Below are 10,932 nucleotides of genomic sequence, written 5' to 3'. Positions count from 1 at the left end.
TCTCAGTTCTTTCCTTGCCTTTGAAGGACAAGTGAGCATTCCAGAGAATTTTTACGTGACCAGCTGTTCGTCTTAACAGAATGCCATTCTTCAGTTCATTTGGAAAGGATACTTTCTTTAGGTGTGTAATTCAGAGTCCCTGAGGGCAGGTGTAGTTGGGAAAGACATTTCATATAGAAAAATGAAACAATACAAACTTGACTGGGTAAAAAATAAGACATAATCTGGAAGCCCAAGCCATTTCCTTAGGAGAAACTCAATATATTTGGAGTTATCTAACCTGCAGTTTATCAAGATACAACAAATGCAGTCTATCTAAATTACTTCAGAATGTCTGAACAAAAAGCACGGTTTTCAAACGCACTTATTTTTATTATAACTAGAGACTTTAAAACTCAGAATTTCCTGGTGGGTATTTCACGACTTTGTGACCAGCCTAGAAGTAAGTACAATGTGCTCACTGACCACAGTGCACGGATTATTGGAAATCTCAGTAGTATACAAATCTTGTAGATTGGTGACAACTTTGATAATTTATTTCAACAGTCACCACCAACTCACAAAACCGGTCATATTGGCAATGAGATAAATTCACAAAAGATGAATTGTAGCAAAAAAAACTATTTCCAACACTATTAAGTTTAGCTGTAGATGTAGTGAAAATCTACGAACGTCGCTTAAAATTTACTAGTTAGAAAGCTAGCTAACAAAATCATTGCTTTGGTAAACAAATTTGAAATGGCCAATTCAAACTGCACATTATGGATGGCTGCATCAAGTTGTCTTGTGGCATCTGACAGTCGATCATTTGCTCCTCTGGGATACACTTCTTCCGTTGGCTTCAAGGACATTACTCTTAGTTTTCCTTCTACTTCCCTGGTTACTGTTTCAGTCTCCTCCACAGGTTCCTCCTCTTCCCCCCAATCTCTTATTCGAGAGCCCCAGAGCTGAGTTCTCGGTTCTCTTATTTATCTACATTCACTGCCTTATTGATCTCATCCAGTCTCACCATTTTCAGTAACATCTATGTGCCAAAGACTCCCAAGTTTATATCCAACTGCTTATTTCCAAAGAATAAAATAAAGACTACCAAAGTTTAAAAAAAAACAAAAACTAATACGCCAGGCAAGAGAATACATACTAGTGAAGACGTTCGCTGAGTAGTTCACTAAAGGGAAAAGTCTGAAGGGATTTTAGGTCATAGAAAGGAGGGCTCATAAAGCTTTGGCTAATTAAAAAAATTCTGGAAAACTGGATAGGATAGAGACCGTAGGTTTATATACGATGGGTTAAAACAAATTCCTCAGTGGAACTGGTTCAGTAAGAGTCTGGAGTCACTTCAAGTTCATGGTTTTTTAACAGCTTTAGCTGGTTAGGATGGCTCTAGTGAAAAACTGCCTTCAGTCTCGCTTGATATATTATTCCAGGCCAGTATTACTGTGAATTGAAAATTTTCCTTTTACGCTTCTCTACGGTACCATTTGGGTATCAAACAGAGAACTTAGATATATGTGCTCCCAAGCTTATCTCCTCACCGATTGATCTCTACCTGCACCCCCCTTCTCAGCTGATGGCACTTCCATCTGTACAGTTGTTCAGGCCAAAATCTTGGAGCAGCACTGCCCTACAACCAGCCAAGAGGCCCTCACCCAGAGACCTGAGCTTTAGAAAAATCAAAATGACATGTCTATCTGGAGCTCATACCTATTCTAGACTATACTCCAGGTACTCAGGATTCCAAACACCCTGCCTATATGGCCTTGACATTTGCACGGTCTGCATTCTATCACCAGTGCGTGCGTTGGTATGTAGGGGGAGAGGATTTTGAAGACACAGGCTAGAAGGCCCACACAATATGCAGGAGGCCCCCTGCCATACAATTCAGAGCCAGGGATGGGAAGAGAAGGTGGGAACATGGGCTCTGCTCGCAACTAATGTTCTGGCACTGGGCTTTAAGAATCTGAAATTCAAACCGGGTCCTCCAGGTACTTTTGAAGGTATATTTGTCAAGATAGGAGTATTGAATGTATTTTCACTTAACAAAACTTCCAAATATTTAAGTATTGGTGTCTTCATTGTACTCTTGCCCCAGGACTGCAAGTGTTTAGAAGCCTACCTTGCAATACTCCTTTACTCATTTCTTTTTGATACCCAACCCACAAATTGAGTCAGGAAATCCCATCAGGTAAGCCTTCAAACTACATCTATATTCCATCCATTTTTACCCGCTTCTTTACCACCCTGACCCGAATCACCATCACCTCTCCCCTGAATTACTGCAGTGGCCTTCTAACACGTCTGCCTGAGGCTAACTTTGTTGTCTTAGAATCTATTTCAATACAGCAGTTGGGGTCATCCTCATCCCTTTCTTCATCTTTGCTCAAATGGCTTCTCAATGAGGCTTACCCGTCACTCTAAAAATGGCAACCACCCAATTCCCCTTAATTTTCACCATAGCATGTATTACCTCCTAACATACCGTGTTTCCCCGAAAATAAGACCTAGCCGGGCAATCAGCTCTAATGCGTCTTTTGGAGCAAAAATTAATATAAGCCCCAGTCTTACATGAGAAACTACATTATATAAGACCGGGTCTTATATTAATTTTTGCCCCAAAAGATGCATTAGAGCTGATTGTCCGGCTAGGTCTTATTTTCAGGGAAACACGGTAATATATTACGCCTATTGCTTATTTCTGTCCTCCCTTGTATGGAACATATAAGCTCTTCAAGAGGACAAGGATCAGATTCCAATCACCTAGAACAATTCTTGGTACATAGTAGGGACTCACCCCATGGAGAAATTTAATTTGAATTAGAAGTTCCTGTTATAAAAAGAAAATCAATGTCTTTAAATGCTTTGGGCAACTTTTCATAATATATCCTACTTTAAAATTTTTTCAAACTGTAATAAGACTATGAAGAAACGTCCAAAACCAATATGTATTTGGTATAATTTTCTTTTAATGGATTACTACACATGGTAGGCCTCTCTCTGAATCTTAAACGCTATTTATTCTATAGGTGCTACCTAAAGTCAGTCCTACAAACCTTTCCTTTTCAAAGCAACATATAATTTAATATTGTGAGGTAGTTACATAAACTATCACCCTATCGTTTTCTAGTAAGAGTAACAAAGGATGAGAAACACAGTGATGGAACTTAATTGGTAGCAATTTCTCTTACTTAGCAGTTAAGTGGTCCATTGATTAATACTGGCTTAAAGACATTTAAGAGAACTTCAAATTATTATTTACTTTCATTTTCAACTTGATTACAAGATCATAAAGTCTTTATAAACTTCACAATTTGCAATATACAGTAAAAACCCATGACAATGATTATTAGTAAATATTTGGATAGAGCGAAGTTCAAGTGTCTCTCAAAAAATAGTTTAAAGCCAAATAGTCTACGAAAATGTCAGGTTACCCTCATCAGTGCATAGACCCACGTTCAAAGAGCAATTTAGACTTCTTAGCCACTTATTTCTTCATTATTAAATACTATACAGTAAGAATCCATCATAAAGACTGTAACTTCCAAAATGCCGAGTTGAAAAGGTTAATTCTCTTCAATTGAATACGGAACTATCCAGACTTGTCAGGTGCATGGGCCAAGCTGCCTTACTTGATGAACTGACGCCTCCTAGTGATCAATTTGTGTAACACAGCTTACATCAAGTCAGAAAAGTCAACGGTGTTCAGTGCTGTATTCCAGCATTAAAACCCACTTGTCATTACAACCCACTTGTAGATCAAGCACTGTTTATCAGCTGTCTTTTCTATTCTGCCAATAGGCTAATTCAGGCTCTCACTTCTCTCATTTATGCTCTTGTAACAGCCCAACTACTTGAAACCACCTATTCCTAAAACCATAGAAAACTCTGTCACCTCCCACTGTATATAAGAGAACATTCCAATTCCTTACCCCGGCATGGAAAACCCTCCACAGAGTAAGTCATACTTGCCTTTACAATTTTAGACTCTCCTTCCACTCAACCCTAAGTGAGCTTGTCACTATTTATTTGTGTTGATAGCTTAGCTTTCCCAAATCTTATGTAACCTTTTGTTCTCAGATTTCTTTTGGCTAATTCCTCCCTAATCATATTCCACTACTTCCAAAGTGATCAGCAGTTAACGTCTTGAGTGTTTTCATCATCGTATCTAGAAAGTGGATGATGGACTCTGATTGACATCATTTAAACAGAAGTTTAAAAAGTTAGTTCTGGCTGGAAATATATTGCTATTATTCAAAACAGGGTAGGCAAGATGAAGAGACGTTTCATTTCAGATGTTCAAAAAGTAACTGGGTTCAGGAGAGTCTGGTGATGCATTAGATACTTGTTAGGGTGTATTAGCTTTGAAGTGGCAAATTAAAATGAATGGGTAAAATGGAGCAGGGGTTCGGCTCTTTCTTTTTTTGCCCTGAGTTCAACACACATGAGATGGGAGCAGAGAGGAAGTTTGCCCAATGAAGGAAACTAAGAACCAATACTATGGTGTCACAAAACTGCTATTACCAAGTATTGACACTGACTTCTGCGACTTCAGGGGTGGCAGCAGATTCCAGTGACTGACAGTGGAAGCACTGGTGAACTTGTTTTAAGTTCCCTTTGCGTATTGCCATAGCTGAGTAACATCCAAGCCTTTGTCCTCCACTAAGAGCCCCAAAGCACCGAATAGCCTGCCCTAAGTCCTCTTCTACTCCAACAAGGTAAATGCTCCTGCTGTTTGCAACTCAAGTATCTTATGGACAGCCACTTGGGCAAATCTCTCCACTTAAGGGACTTGATTCCAAGGACAACGCTCTCTTTTGCAGTCTTCTGTTACAACATAGCACGCAGTATGACAACAGACTATTCAATTTGGTCATTATTGGTATCTGTAAAAGAAAAAAATTCAGTAAATGAGCAAAGGCCTTTTTCTAGGCATTAGAGGAAGAAAAGTAGCAGTGAACATGGATAATTATTTTCAAAAGTTTGGGGACGGGGGCAGCGGGATGGCTCAGTTGGTTACAGCGCGAGCTCCCAACAGGGTTGCCAGTTCAATTCCCACATGGTATGGTGGGCTGTGCCCCCTGGAACTAAAGATTGAAAACGGCGACTGGACGTGGAGCTGAGCCATGCCCTCCACAACTAGATTGAAGGACAACTTGACTTGGAGCTGATGGGTCCTGGAAAAACACACAGTTCCCCAATAATAATAATAATAATAATAAAATTCAAGGATGCTAAGACAAATTTGTAAATGGTAAGTTTACTGTAGAAAAGGAACTCCGGTTTGTTGGCCAAGGATTGGAGTGTGGAGGTGGCATCACAGATTACAGAATGTCAGAGGACCAAAGAGTAAAAGGGATGAAAGAATTCTGTACGATAGCCAGTCCCAGAAAGGTAGAGGGATGCCTGTACCAAAGATAGAACTCAGGAAATCTTCTTATGACAAGCTTCCACACTGGTTCTCAAAAACCTATTGGAAAAGGCAAAACCCCATGTTAGAGACAACAAAATCACCACACAATTCTTAACTGCCTGACTCAAATAAATCATTATTAGAATAACTTAGCATCCTTTAATAGCTCAGAAACTAGAACATGTAGTAGTTGCTTGTAATGAGATTCCAGTTACACCTTGAAGTCCCTGTCCCAACGTCAGTAGTGTGTGCTCGGTTCTAAGAAAGGTAACATACAAGACAAAGCGACAAGCCTTGAGGACTCCAGTCAGAACGCACCCTTTGGGCTGCATTCTTTAATTACCGCTCTGGGGCCCATTTACCTATTTTTGAAATGCAGTTATTTGCCTCATGTGTTCCAGGAAATTATTCATCAAATAATCCTTTTGTAAACCTGCAGTTCATTGTATGTGGCCAATGTGGCGCCAACCCACCCTCCACTGTCCAGTTCCAAACAAATCCAGCTTTGGCTCTTGATGTCCAGGTCTCCATCTACCCGCCTGCTGGGTGCTGTAAGCGTACATCATAAGTTCTTCTTTAAAGATGGTTGGATGCCAGGACTCTTTTGCCCCGTTCTGCCCCACGCACTACCTAGAACCTGGGCATGGCAGTGAAGAGCTACAGCAGCCATTTCAGACAATAAAGCAACTTTAACGATGGAAGCCATATGCCGAGGATGGCAAAGCAGGGGATGGAAGCCTCTTTCTCTAACTCTAAAATGAAATCCAGCTTAATTCTGGTCTCTAAAAGATGTGATACTCTGAAATCTCTAGCTTAAAGAAAGTACCTATTTAACTACTATTTGTGCACGTAGGAATATCTGCAAGGAAGCCAGTGCGGGGGGCCTCTCAGAGCAAGTAGGATAGGCAGAGGCCAAAGAAATATTGACTCCAACTTGTGGCCTTGTTAAAGTTATTTAACTTCTATCCTCACATATAGAGAGGGAATTACCATCCTCAAAGTATGAAGATTAAATAGAGGATAATTCCTATTATCTTAAATGGTTAAACACCCACATGGGTCTTTCAAAAATGTTTTATTAAAATAGTTATAGGAGCGGGGGCAGTGACATGGCGACTTGGACACACGTTTGTTGTGGGGCTGTGCACAAGATACAGCATTTCACAATCTAAATTGGCATTCAAGAGCAAGGCTCCTGACTACAGGTTCAAGATGGCAGAGGAAGATCCCAGGCTCAGCTCGTATCATTGACACCAGAACTACACCTTCATACACAACAGCTCTCGGAGAATGACCTGAAGACTAGCAGATTTCCTACAACTAAGGATATAGAGAAAACCACACCAAGATGGGTAGGAGGGGTAGGCTCAATCCAGTCAGGACCCACCCTGCCCTGACACCCCATGTGGTGACCCACAGCGGGAAGAATATCACAACCCAGGTTCCCCCCCCTCCAAAGAGGTATAGGTCCGAGACCCAGCCCAGGGGACCTGCACTGCACGGGGAAGGGGAGACCCTTAGCATCTAGCTTTGAAAACCACTGGGGTTTATGTCTGGGAGAGTCAAAGAATTGTAGGAAACCAAGGTTGCACTCTGAGTCCCAGGGCAGAGGCAGCAGTTTAAAAAGAACCCGGGTTATATGTGGAGGTGATACAATGATTAGTGTTGGAGGGGCAGGGATCTGTTCCCTTTCTCCAGGGACAGAAGTGCTGGTGGGCGCCATATTTTTTTTCCTTTCTTTGTTCTTCCACCTACCTGGTCTGACACTGGCAGGCACCATTTCTCACATTCCTCACTAACCTTGCTATCACTGTTCACCCCACACTGGCAATTCCCTAAGGACCCACCCCAGCGAGCACCTCCAAAATGGCTCCTGCCCTGCCGCATCAAGTGGGTAGCCTCAGCCGTCACTGGTATCCCCTCAAAGCAGCCTCGCCACATCTGGTGGGCAGCCGGTCAGCACCAGTGCACAGCAATGTCTGCAACCACTGAAGTTGGGCCTCGCAGCCAACCACATCAGAGGTTCGTCCTGCACACCAGAATGCCAGCAGCAGTGGCAGTCAAACCCACCAGCCAGCTGCACCAGGGGGGCTGCCCTGCACACAAGCACACCCACAGCAGTTGTGGTTGGGCCTCATAGCCAGGGACCAGCCTTGCTGGCCAGTGCATCTACAGCAGTTGTGGCCGACTACAACAGGCCACACTAGTCCACACAGGGAACATGTATGGAGCACCTGGTTCTGGTGACTGGAGAAAGGGTTTGGGGGTGCAGGGGAATTGCACCACTGGGCGCCACAGGACACCTACTACATAAGGCCACTTTTTCAAGACCAGGAGATATACCTAATACACAGAAACAGACAGGCAAAATGAGTGAGGAGACAAAACAGTAAAACAGTATGTTCCAACCAAAAAAGTAAGACAAAACCCCAGAAAAAGAACTAAACGCTGGTAAGCTGTCTACTAGCTAGAGTTCAAAGTAAGTCATAAAGATGCTCATCAAACTCTGTAGAACAGTGGGTCAATGCATTGAGAACTTCAAGAGATAAATAATGTAAAAAATATAACTGAAGTGAAAAATACACTAGCGGGAATCAACAGATCAGGTGACGCAGAAGAATGTATCAGCTGTCAGGAAAACAGGATAGTGGAAATCACCCAATTGGAAGAACAACGTGAAAAAAGAATTTAAAAGAATGAGGCTAGCACAAAGGAACTCTGGGACATCATCAAGCATACTAACATTCACATCATAGTTGTCCTGGAAGGAGAAGAGATCAAGAGACAGAAAACCTATTTGAAGAAATAATGGCTGAAAACTTCCCTAACCTGGTGAAGGAAAGACATCCAAGTCCAGGAAGCACAGAAAGTTCCAAACAAGATGAACCCAAAGAGTCCCACACGAAGGTACATAATAATTAAAATGTCAAAAGTTAAAGAGAGAATCTTAAAAGCCACAAGAGAAGAACTAGTTACATACAAGGGAACCCCCATAAGACTATTGGCTGATTTTTCAACAGAAAATTTGCAGGCCAGAGGGAGTGACACAATATATTCAATGTGATGAAAGGGAAAAAACATAACAGCCAAAAATACTCTACCCAGCAAGGTTATCATTCAGAATTGAAGGAGAGATAAAGAATTTCCCAGACAAGCAAAAGCTAAAAGAGTTCATCACCACTAAACTGGTATTACAAGAACTTTTAAAGGGAATTCTTTAAGTGGAGAAGGAAAGGCCATAACTAGAATACATGAAAAAATATTCTTAACTAGTAAAGGCAAACACATATAGTAAAGGTAGTAAGCAAACCATCTGTAAAGCCAGTACGTACAGAAAATGGTGAAAGTACACATGTATCAATAATTCCTTTAAATGTAAATGGACTGATAGCTCCATTCAAAAGACATAGGGTGGCTGAATGGGTTAAAAAAAAAAGCCTTACATATATGCAGCCTATAAGAGACTCATTTCAGATCTAAACACACCGACTGAATAAGATAGTCTACGCAAACAAATGAAAACTGGGGTAGCAATACTTAGACAAGACAGACTTTAAAACAAAGACTATAACAAGAGACAAGGGCAAGACATAATGATAAAGGGTTCAATCCAACAAGATTACACTTGTAAACATCTCTGCACCTAACATAGGAGCATCTAAATACATAGAGCAGATATTAACAGACAGTAATACAATAATAGCAGGGGACTTAAATACCCCACTTCCATCAATGGATAGATTATCCAGGCAAAACAACAAGGAAACACTGGCTGTGACATATTAGAATAAATGGACTTAATAAATATGTACAGAACATTGTCTGCAAAAACAGGAGAATATGTCTTCCTTTCAAGTGCATGCAAACATTCTCCAGAATGCATCACATTAGGCCACAAAATAAGTCTCAATAAATTTAAGATTGAAAATTATCAAGCATCTTTTGTGAACACAATAGTATGAAACTAGAAGTTGTAAGAGGAACACTGGAAAAAACATGGGAGGCTGAACAACACGTCACTAAACCACTAATGGGTCATGAGGAAATCAAAAATAGCTTGAGACACATGAAAATGGAAACATTACAAAATCTATGGGACACAGCAAAAGCCTGTTTAAGGGGGAAGTTTATAGCAACAGAAGCCTACCTACCTCAAGAAACCAGAAAAATCTCAAATAATCTAGCTTAACACCTAAAGAAGAACAAAGCCCAAATGTTAGTAGAAGGAAGGAGATAATAAAGACCAGAGAAGTAAATGAAATTGAAGTTGGCGACCTCATTCTGCCTTTACTACAAAGCGTTAGTAATCAAAACAATATGGAACTTGCACACACACACACACACACACACACACACACACAGATCAATGAAACAGACTAGAGCCCAGAAATAAACTCACGCTTTCATAATCAATTAAATTTACAACAAAGGAGGCAAGAATATGCAATGGATAAAAGTCTTTGATAAACGGTGTGGAAAAACTGGACCACTCTTACACCATATACAAAAATAAACTCTAAATGGATTAAAGTCTTAAATTTAAGACCTGAAACCATAAAAGTTGAAGAAAATATAGGCAGTGTGGTTTCAGTGTTAAAAATATAGTTTGGAATGTGTCTCCTTGGGCAAGGGCAACAAAATAAAAAACAAATGGGAATACATTAGACCAAAAAGTTTTGCACAGCAAAGGAAACTATCAACAAAATGAATGGAAGATATTTGCAAATGATGTATCTGTTAAGGGATTAATATCCAAAATATAAAATGAACATAAAAAAAACACACAAAAAAAAAACACCCAAATAATCCAATTCAAAAACTGGCAAACAATCTCAACAGACATTTTTCCAAAGACATGTCAACTGTGGACACATGAAAAGGTACATAACTTCACTAATCATCAGGGAAATGCAGGTAAAAACCATGATGATATCACTTCACACCTGTCAGAATGGCTGTCATCAAAAAGACAAAAAAGTGTTGGCGAGAATGTGGAGAAAAGGGAATCCTTGAGCACTGGTGGTGGGAATGTAAATTGGTGCAGCCACTATGGAAAACAGTATCTCCATACCTCAAAAAATTAAAAACTACAATTCAGCAGTTTCAGTTCTGGGCATTTATCTTAACAAAAAAACTAAAAAAAGATACATGCACCCTTATGTTCATCACAGTATTATTTACAATAGCCATGACATGGAAGAAACCTCAGTGTCCACTGATAGATGAATGGCTGCATTACACACACATATACATGCAATGGAATATTACTCAGCCATAAAAAAGAATGAAATCTTCCTATTTGTGACAACATGGATAGACCAAGAGGGAAGTATGCTATGTGAAATAAGTCAGAAAGACAAATACTATGTCACTTCAGTGGAATCTAAATTAAACAAATGAACAAAATAAACAGACTTAGATACAGAGAACAACTTAAGTTGCCAGAGTGCTGGACAGTGGATGGAATGTACAAAAAAGGTGAAGGGGATTAAGAGGTGCAAACTCATAAAATAACTCATGCAGGT

This window comes from Rhinolophus sinicus, linkage group LG02 (genome assembly GCF_036562045.2).
Source record: "Rhinolophus sinicus isolate RSC01 linkage group LG02, ASM3656204v1, whole genome shotgun sequence".
Lineage (NCBI taxonomy): Eukaryota > Metazoa > Chordata > Mammalia > Chiroptera > Rhinolophidae > Rhinolophus > Rhinolophus sinicus.
This window is presented reverse-complemented; position numbering follows the sequence as displayed.